This window comes from Ixodes scapularis, unplaced genomic scaffold (assembly GCF_016920785.2).
Source record: "Ixodes scapularis isolate PalLabHiFi unplaced genomic scaffold, ASM1692078v2 PGA_scaffold0__279_contigs__length_252992795, whole genome shotgun sequence".
NCBI lineage: Eukaryota > Metazoa > Arthropoda > Arachnida > Ixodida > Ixodidae > Ixodes > Ixodes scapularis.
This window is the reverse complement of record NW_024609835.1, coordinates 45,297,737-45,307,470: the sequence shown is the minus strand read 5'-3', so window position 1 is coordinate 45,307,470 and position 9,734 is coordinate 45,297,737.

The window sequence follows — 9,734 nt, the reverse complement described above, 5'->3', positions numbered from 1 at the left end:
TTGCGTCGTGTGACTTCCTTGACATTCTTTTGTGAACGGACTTTGAAAACCTTAGAAATCGACACCAACGAACAAATCACGTGAGATTTTTGTTGGTTCGATCAGGTTAAGATGGGAAGCAATTTATGGTGGAGCAGCTTTCCAGTGTTTATCGTCTATCCATCAAGGTGTTCGCGTTTCATGCATCATGACTTTATCAGCCCCGATGACTGGCGGCTTCGTGCATTGGAGTCGTCCTTTATATAATATTTGTTTTTATGATTCTTGTTTTCTGCTAACTCTGGTGCCTTCTGTTGACGTGACTTGTAAATAAAAAAAAAGTGCAAATGCCTTCCTGGTGAGGAATTTCCGGGCACCATTTTTTTGTATCATAATCATCCCAAAACCAATATGACAACTTTAATTTAATTATTTAATAAAATAATGCATAGTTCTTAAAAAAATGAAAATGTTTTCATTTCCTCTTGGACTTTTTTTCTTTTTATCTTGCCCCTCTTTACCACCTTTACCCCTTTTACTCCCTTTACCCCCTTATCTTGTCTCCATTGGTCCGGCCCCCTCCGAAATGAAATCCTGCGTACGCCACTGGTACACTGCTGTCAACGTCTTCAATCAAGGTCGTGTAGCGTAAGCCTAAAGATTTACTCTCTCGGAATCCGTCAACAATAATGCTTCTTTCCATCCCTGTCGACGAGGCATTTCAGTCACACGGGCAGTCGTGCTTGCGTGGCTCTTTCGAATGCTTGTTAGCGATCTGACAAACCGGACAGTACTTATTAAGCACTCCTATGTAAAGGATTTGGCAACTGCACCGGCCAATGATGACTCCCACTCCACAGTAGAATCCTTCGGCGTCTAGGGTCTCATTTCGCCGATAGGCTTACTGCACTTCCGTCTGTACTGCCTCTCTTATCGATTCCAGCAGATGGGATATATAATACCCTCTCCTATGGTAGCCTCGCACTTGTTGTAGAAATTATGACATAAACAGAATGGCTAAAATGGCTGACAGCTCCTCACCGAGAAAAGCCAATACCTGTGGGTAGTGCACCTCTTAGGAAATCCTCTATCACGCTCCCTCCTTGGTGTGATCTTCCAAACCTACCCACACTCCTTGTACTGATCTGGAGAACGAAGGGATGCGATGGCCCAACGGAACAGCGGTACATGCAAGTGCTGACTAAACCGACCTTCACCTCTTTCAAGAACACCAACTCTCCAGCAAACAAACATTCCTGCAAATGTTGAAGGACAGCTTTAGAGTGTTCCTCGAGTATTCCCACCAGGTCGGTCACAATACGTCCTGTAGTGGCAGGGTGCTCGGTGTTGTCTTGGTGTGCATGCGATGTATCCAGACTTGGTGCGCTTTGCTAGCCTCTGCACTCCACCTGCATAGTCGGTGTAGTCGTCAGACAAAGAAACACTGTACAAGGATATGCAGATGCATACTGAAACTATTGCGATACGCAATGAGTGAGTCACTCTGGCAAACAATCCGGGAACTCGTCGAGCGTTGGTTCCTTTGGCCTGGGTGAAGATAAAATAATAACAGTTCGATGCCTTCCTTGGCAGTAGATAATGACCAACTAGGACTGTAGGCGGTGAAGCATGCCTTTCTGGTCCGCTTTTGTCATCCGCCTCTCCTTTACCAGGGACAACCCTGAACACGTGTCCTCCCCCAGAAATAAAAATCTGGCCACATCAATTGCTCCAGCACCGTCAGAGCAATGGAAATTATATAACGTGGCAAGGAGAAAGTTACTCACGGTGTATGCCTCGAATAAACATCCTGGGTGGAAGATCCGGGAATATTTTTATGCTCTGGCCTGGAAATGGGAAGAACTGTAATTTACACATGGCTCATTAAAGTAAATAGGAACAATATAGCTAGGATTCCGTGCTTTTGAAGTTTATTTTTTGTCAAATTCGAAGGGTGTTTTTCGGAGTTTATTCTTTTCCGAAAATTCAGTTTATTCTTGTTTTGATTTAAAATCTCAGAAATTCACTGCTTAATTTCGCAGTATTTCCTATGAAAAATAAATACATAATATCCTGGTGTAAATATGTCCTAGATAAAAAAATAAATAAATAAATAAAACGCGCTTATATCAATTAATATTTCTTCAGCTAGATTTAGTGTTGGTGCCATTGCCATTGGCAATACTAATTTGTCCGACGGCAAAAGTTGCACACATGTGTGGCTTCGATGAACGTCGATACCTCAAAAATAAACTGGAGGTAGTCACTAAGAAGCAGGTATTCATCCCATCGTATTCCATGCTAACTCGCGGCCATGCGAGGTGGAGTGGTAAAGGATGTGATAGGGAAGTTTCAACTGCCCCTCTTCCCAATTTTATGCAATCACTATGGTCCATAGCTTTCCACTGTTACTAAAACACAACCTCTCAAATAGTATGGCCCAAACTGGAAGCCAATACAAAGGCTTTTGTCGTGAACCGAAAGTACAATGACATGTTGTCCTGAACCTTTAAGAGATATAAGCAATAAGATCCCTTTTGTCAATGATATGAGATTTGAAAGATAACTGTGGTGGCATTTTCCCAGAACCATTGACCCTGTGCGCTGATCAAACTTAATTGTAAAATACATTTAATGTTTTTTTATGGAAAAGGGTCTGTCGCTCGTCTGGGAGCCTACGAGCGCTTGTGGAAATGTTGAGCTTGCCCGCTAGGAGCTCAGTCACGAAAAGAGTGACGTGAGACGCCAATAAACAAGCACATAATAAAATTCGAAGTTCATTGGATAAATATGAATTGACTAAAATATTACTAGCAGGTGTTTTTTGGATTTATCCAAAAACACAGAAACCTAATTATATCTCACTGTGCGGGGTTTGCGTAGTTGCTTCGAACAGAGTTCTTGGTAGCTACACTGTCCTTGCTTGTTGAGCTGACGCTAAAATAGCGTTGATAAAACATTACATTTTTTATCGCCTCAAACGTTCGATGCAAATGATTACAATGTAGCGTTACATACATCTTATCTTCACAGTCATCGGCGGTAGGATCAGAATTTTTCTGTATCCACTGCTGTCGCATATACTATGAATGCTTGCTGTGTGCGCTTTCGTGTGCAACTGGGACGTATTTTTTACTTCCCCATGAAGCTTCTCAGTTCTTCATAGATGATGTGTGTAAATCAGAGCAGTTTGTATTACCACATTCAAAGCAAATATTTTCGTGGAAAACAGGACAGAGAAACCAACTGCAACCAGGACCAAATACTCAGTGAAGCCGGACTACAACATGAAACACCAGACGTCTCCCAGAGGGTGCATATAATGTCCCTTGCAAGTCACTACTGCAGTACCTGCAGAAAGCAGGGCTGCATCCCTACTCATCCCTACTTGTGGACCTTTTTAATCACTATGCTGTATGGCAAAATATGCGAATGAAAAAAAAAAAGTAGGTGTTCACTCTTCTGGTTGGTTTACGAGATGTAGCCCTGGCTGCAGTGCACTGTTTTAGACAAAGTTCAGAGCCAGTGACGAACAACAGGTGCATGTTCTGAAAGTTACTCCGTATCTGTAAGATAGTTACAGCTACTCATGCTATAATGTACTTCAAAACTCCAAAGCCAGTATTGGCCAATGGAGCGGGCTCGCTCCCGTAAAGTGGCGCAGCTATGGCGACACCCAGACTCACTGCTGGGTTTGCTCACACAAATCCAGAACGCTTCATAAGAGACACTTTGCCCAGTTATGTCATACTGTCAACATTTTGATTGTCACTCTTCCCCTTTGATTGAAATGGAACTATAATGTTAAGAAATGACAGAGCCGCGGCGTCTCCTGGTACGGTTCCACCATGCAGGGCCCTCTCTTGCAGGTCAAAATCCTTCATCCTTCTACAAAATTAAAAAAAAAAGTACCTGCAGAAAAGTAATTTGACATAGTGACAAGTTACAAAAAATCGTATCTAAGGTTACAGTTACATTTACAAAGAAATCGAAGTGTGTACGTTTTTACCTGAGGTTCACTAAAAGTACCTAGTTGCCGATTTACAGTTATTTGTACAACCCTGACCAGGTGCGGGGTCGCCCCACGTGGCAGCGTACAGCAGCCACCAAAACACTCGCAAATCCGCGGAGAAAGCATAAAAAAACTAAAGCTGAAGGAAAGAGCCATGCAGGTTTTGCAACAGTACTGCAAAGCGGGAAGCCATACCTTGTATCCATTTGGCGATGCCGTAGTTGATTTAACGATCCGTGAAAATGTCTGTCGCTCGTCTGGGAGCCTACGAGCGCTTGTGGAAATGTTGAGCTTGCCCGCTAGGAGCTCAGTCACGAAAAGAGTGACGTGAGACGCCAATAAACAAACAATTGAGCTTGCAACCCACTTTCCACCTTGTCGGTTGTTCTCAAAGTATAAGTTTCACACACATGCATTTCCTTTCCTAAATAGAGCATTAGAGAACAAGCCTCTGAGGGCTAGCTGGTGATTACACCTACCGCCAGCCAGGTAGAGGGTCATAAACAGGGAGGGGAGACTCTGCGGCTTGCATCTCTCTTGCGGACGGACAGCCACTTAGTTGTAGCAAACGCTGTTCCCACAAAAATATGTAGGTAAGATTTTGCCTGGTAAAACCCAGAGGTGGTCCAATTATTGAAACGATTTCGGTAGTCGGCGTGACATGACCACTTTTATGGGTCCTTATTTTTCTCTCGCTCGGCAGTGTTCGCAGTGTTCAAAGCGCAGGGTCGGATTTTACAACTGCAACATTAAGTAAAAAAATAATTGTCTGCATAGTCGAGCGGAATAGGGGGAGGGGGAGTGTACAGGAGACTCTAGGTTGAGGGAAGCAAGTGTATTTCTCTTCGAAGGTGACAAGTGGAAAATTTTTTGGGATGACACCGATTCCTATCTTAGTTGGCCTGTGTGGGCTATACAGCCCTAACAAGTGAAACCCGCAAGGGTTGTGGCAGCGAGTGATGGAGTAAGGGATAAACAGGCGTTTGCGATTCTCCTGTATATTTTTGAAGATTAGTTCTCACAATGACGGTGAGCTAAACATTGTTCTATTTTTGATGCAACAAATATAACTACCGTGTGCCGCCGTGCGCTGTCGATAATTTCTCATTGTCTTGGCACGTACGCGGAATGCCTCAATTACTTTCATCCTGGTGTTTGGCTCCATTCCCCCTGTCCGGATCCATGCAGCCAACATCTGGGATGTTGTGAGAACCCATTGCTAGAAATGAGCTGCTTATTTTGCTGGAGCGTTTTGGATCAAGGCAAAAGGTGGTCAAGGAATCCACCTATTGCCACACGTGCTTGGCTCCAATATTGGCTCCTATCGAACTCATGAAGCCAATCCCAGCGCCCAATGGAGGAACTTCGGAGAATGTTCCGCGCGGCTTGAGGTCTCATCAATGTGTCCCACAACTTTCCAACAAGCTTCCATTTCTATCATGCTGGTCGCAGTTGACACAAGACAGTTGGAGTGCTTATTAATACAGCAGATTGGGCTAGTTTGTAAAGCATGACTCACGTACCAGCGTGCAAAATTGTTCGGGTTTTTTGTGCGCTGGTAGGCGAGTCACGGTTCAAGTGCGAGTGGCTACTGAACAATCGCTTGTACGTATATACCTCAATCAGAGTCCGTTCGGATTGCAGTATCAGGGGTGAGACAGGTGAAACAGGTTTTGGAGCAATTTTTAGAGCAGAAAAATCTGGATTTTGGAACAGCTTAGGAGCACAAAATTCTTGTTTTGGAGCAGCAGTTAATGCATTCTGAAGCAACTTCGAAGCACAAAAGTCTACAGGTTGGAGCAGAAAATGTTAGAGCAGCTTATCAGAAATTTAAATCATAAAAAATTTGTATTAATTCACATAAATCAGATTTTTCTTTTTTAATCATTATTTTTGTCCACCCTGGTCCACTAAGTCATCAGCGCCGATGCGCGCACCAAAATAATATCTAAAAAAAAAAAAAAATGGAAAAGGCAAACGCGAGTTTAATGCGCATAGATGAGGACAGAAAACACAGGCTTGCTGCAAAGTTAGGTGGACACCAGGTACCTCCAGCTTATACGAACTGGTGCCAAAGAGCAATTCTAGTACAAAACTTTTTAAAGCGGCGATTCGAGAGCATGAACAGGGAAGCACGGTTTACTACAACCAGACATCGATCGGACGCTCGTAGAAAGCACGTGCAGATAGAAAGAAACTCCCCACAAAAGTGAGTCACAACATAAATAGTAATGATGATGATGATGATGATTTGGGGCATTATGGTACAAGAGCAACTTAGGCCATATTGTGCCAAACAAAGAAGGTAAATAGTGAATTGGTAGAAAAACTATGAGCACCACATGCCCGCTAAATACGGGTGTGTGACTGATTCATTCGATTGCTTACGCACTGGAAGCACGTGTGTGATAGCTGAAAGTACTCACGGCGACGGCGACGGCTATTTTGACGCGATTACGGACATGAATGAAGAATTACACAAGGGAGGCACTCAATAGCACTTTTAAGAAAAGGTTTACTCTCAAAACGAAAGAAATATTTAGGTTTGCTCATCTTGATAGCCTGTCCGTCATACTTCCCATGGCCAGACAACAAGAAATGTCCACAAGCACGCATACAAGCAACTTTTTCTATCCGGTGTTTCTCAGGGCTCTATACAACTTTCCAATTGACACCTTCTCTCTTGAATCAATTTTTTGAAAGGTGCCTAATTAGATTTAATTAATTAAATTATTAGGCTCAATAAAACTACTGGTGCTTTGGAAAGACGTCTGCCAACATACAGTTGGATAGCTCGAGGACACCCTGTATACTTGTGAGGAACGAGACGGGTGTTCCCTCAAACGTGTCTGTATATTGCTTGAGCGAACGTTTCCGAAGATGGAGAGGGAAAAGGAAAGAGAGAGGCTCCTGCAGCCCAATCTACCGCACCGATTAGAAACAGAGTTGCCGTCTTAAAAGTCGGACGGAAGCTTACGGTTTTCGGCGTGCGGGGAGGATGCGCTGGGGTCCGTGCAGCTCTGGTTAGCGATAGTTAGGACAGCCGCGTTACATACTTTGTTCAAATATTCCCAGTGACTCAAGTTGCAAGATGAAAGGCGCTGAAAATACCCAAAACTGTGGAGGTGTATAAAATAAATGCAGATTAAAAACAAACTTGGCAAAAAACAGATCGCAAGAATTGTCTGCCGATTGCGAGCAAAAATAAACACCTAACAATCAAACCTATATGAGCATAAGCTGGAACTTTGACATAGCTACTTTTGTAGGGCTTGTTTTGTACAAGCGGGTCGCATAATGAGAAACTTGAATCAAAAGAAATAGAAATATTGCGTTCTTTGTTTCCTTGCATCAGTTATTCTCATATATTATTTCATACAGGAAACAGGACATGACGCGCTTGGGATCTTCCCCCAGAATCTTCTTGGTAAATTTTGAAAATTCACCAGATACGTAATTATGCACACCTTCCTTTCACACATACGTTTCTTCTCCTAGATGAGCACAGCAGAGACCGCGTCTCCGCGGGCTGGCTAGTTGCTCCACAGCCACTGGCCAGGCAGGGCTTCGTAAAACAGGAGGGAAGTTAATTCCTTCATCGCGTGCCAATAGAAAAAAAAAAAAAAAAATTTTTTTTGCGGCGTTTGTTTTTTGTCGAAGACCTGGAGGAAAAAGAAATTACATGCGCCTTGTACAAAATCCTGTACCCACAAAGATACCTAGTAAAAATGGGATACTCCCATGGTATTTCTCAGCATGACCAGACGCTGTCCAGAGAATGTCAGTCTTGAACTGATTCGACAGCCGACGCCACATGCCACAATTATCCTGTCAATTTGCAGGCAGTCGTAAAAGTATGAGCTCAGTTTTCAAAATTAGGTCCCGTGCATTTAAAACGACACATTACAAGAATCAAGATGCCTAGCGATCGCGTATACCGGATGGGGTCGGGGGCACAGGATAATCTAGTTTGAGGAGCAAGTGCCCCTTTTTGGATCCCCCAGACGCTGCCCGCCGAGACAGGCCTAGCTGACTACAAACCAAATAAGCCATGATGGACTCAGCCGCATTCTTCCTCCGGGCCTGAAAGCCGCAACACATCTGGCGCCACCCCACCTGACTTCTCAGAAGTGCTCGGATGTACACTCCTCTTTTCCCCTTTATCGTCCACAGAATGAGGACGACGACAAACACAATACATTTGAAAATGACATTACAGAACACTTTTTGGGGTGCACGAGTAAATATTTGGAGCATCCCGACATCACGAGAACTCAGAAGGCAGAACCCCTTTCTATATTCTGAGGTTCCAGTCAGAGTATTTCCGGCTACGCAGTTGCCGTCTTTCCAGTCCTTGCGGAAATGCAAAGGGGCGATAAGTTCAGGCGTTGTCTTGTTGATAATTTGAGATCATTGCAAGCATACTTGGCCATATTTCTCCCGTGTATTCAAAAATAATCAAAACAAATATCCCAGATCAATAACTTATTGATACGATTGCTTCGGGGCTCGTTTAAAGCTATATAGTTGTCTTTCGAGAATAATGAAACGCCACAGTGCCCTGCGAGGTTGTGCGACCTGTTGGCCACAAGGGTGCTGTTTTGTGACGTTTGCCTGCTTGCTGGCCACATCCTAAATACCAGACCACAAAAGCCGTTTGCACTATAGTCTATGTTAGAAAACTCAGCGATCTCACTAAACCGCACTTGGCATTGTCCACAGTGAAGCGAATACCCCTTTCTGCTGGCTTTTTACGTCTGCAGACCAGCCTTTAGATGACAAAGTGAGAGCAAAAAAACAAGAAAAATAATTAGGTCAAGAGATAAATCTATAAAGTTGGCATCACTAGCCACACCAGTGGCCCCACAAACTAGCACATTCTAGGGCCTTCTTTCCCCCCTTAATGCAAAAAGTCGACAAGGCTCACGTGAAGAAGGAGGGTAGGCCGCTTCGTTCCCTCAAAAAAGCCCCCGACTCATGTCCCCAATCCTCCGTGCCTTCCGACAATGCCAGAAGGTCGCCGAAAGATGATTGCGGGAGAGTGCCCCCTACCCTTCTTTCCTCCCCTGTTCGCACAACCACGTTTCAAGTCGTCACAGCCGAAGTGGCGAGGATTGGTTAGACTGGTTGTCTGTCACTTTGTCCCCACCCCTCTTTTCTTGCGTGTTTTTACTTTCTCCGGCCGAACTCCAGCGCCATCTATGAGAAAGAGCAGATGTGAGGGTAGCGAGCGAGTGCCCCTTAAGGAACAGGTTCTTCAACAGTCCTCACTGTCTGCACCCTTTTTCCAGTGGAGACATCCAATGATTGCTTGAACCAAACTTGGCAAGAACCAAGTCCAAGTTTTTGGCGAATATTTTCCCACCTTTTTTATTACTTCTCAAACCTTGTAAGGTCCTCGGCAGGCAGGTCAATAATCCGCGTCTTGCCATGCTTTCCAGTGAGAACAGACAGGAAGTCCCTAGAGGTGAGGATTGCAGCATTCTGAGGCTTTCAGATGTTGTGCAATGTTGCACGATGCTTGCTTCAGAAGATCACCAATACTGTTGCAGGCGCTCTTTCCATGCCCACTTGCAGAGAACAGCCAACGTAATAGCATGTTGTTTTCACCCATTTTGTGGAACTGAAACCTATTTTTAAAGGGAAGCTGAAGAGCTTTTCGAAAAAAATTAGTTAATGGTTGATTGTGACGTGTTTGTGCCTGCCGACCCCAAATATAGCAACTGTTTGACCCAAATAATCA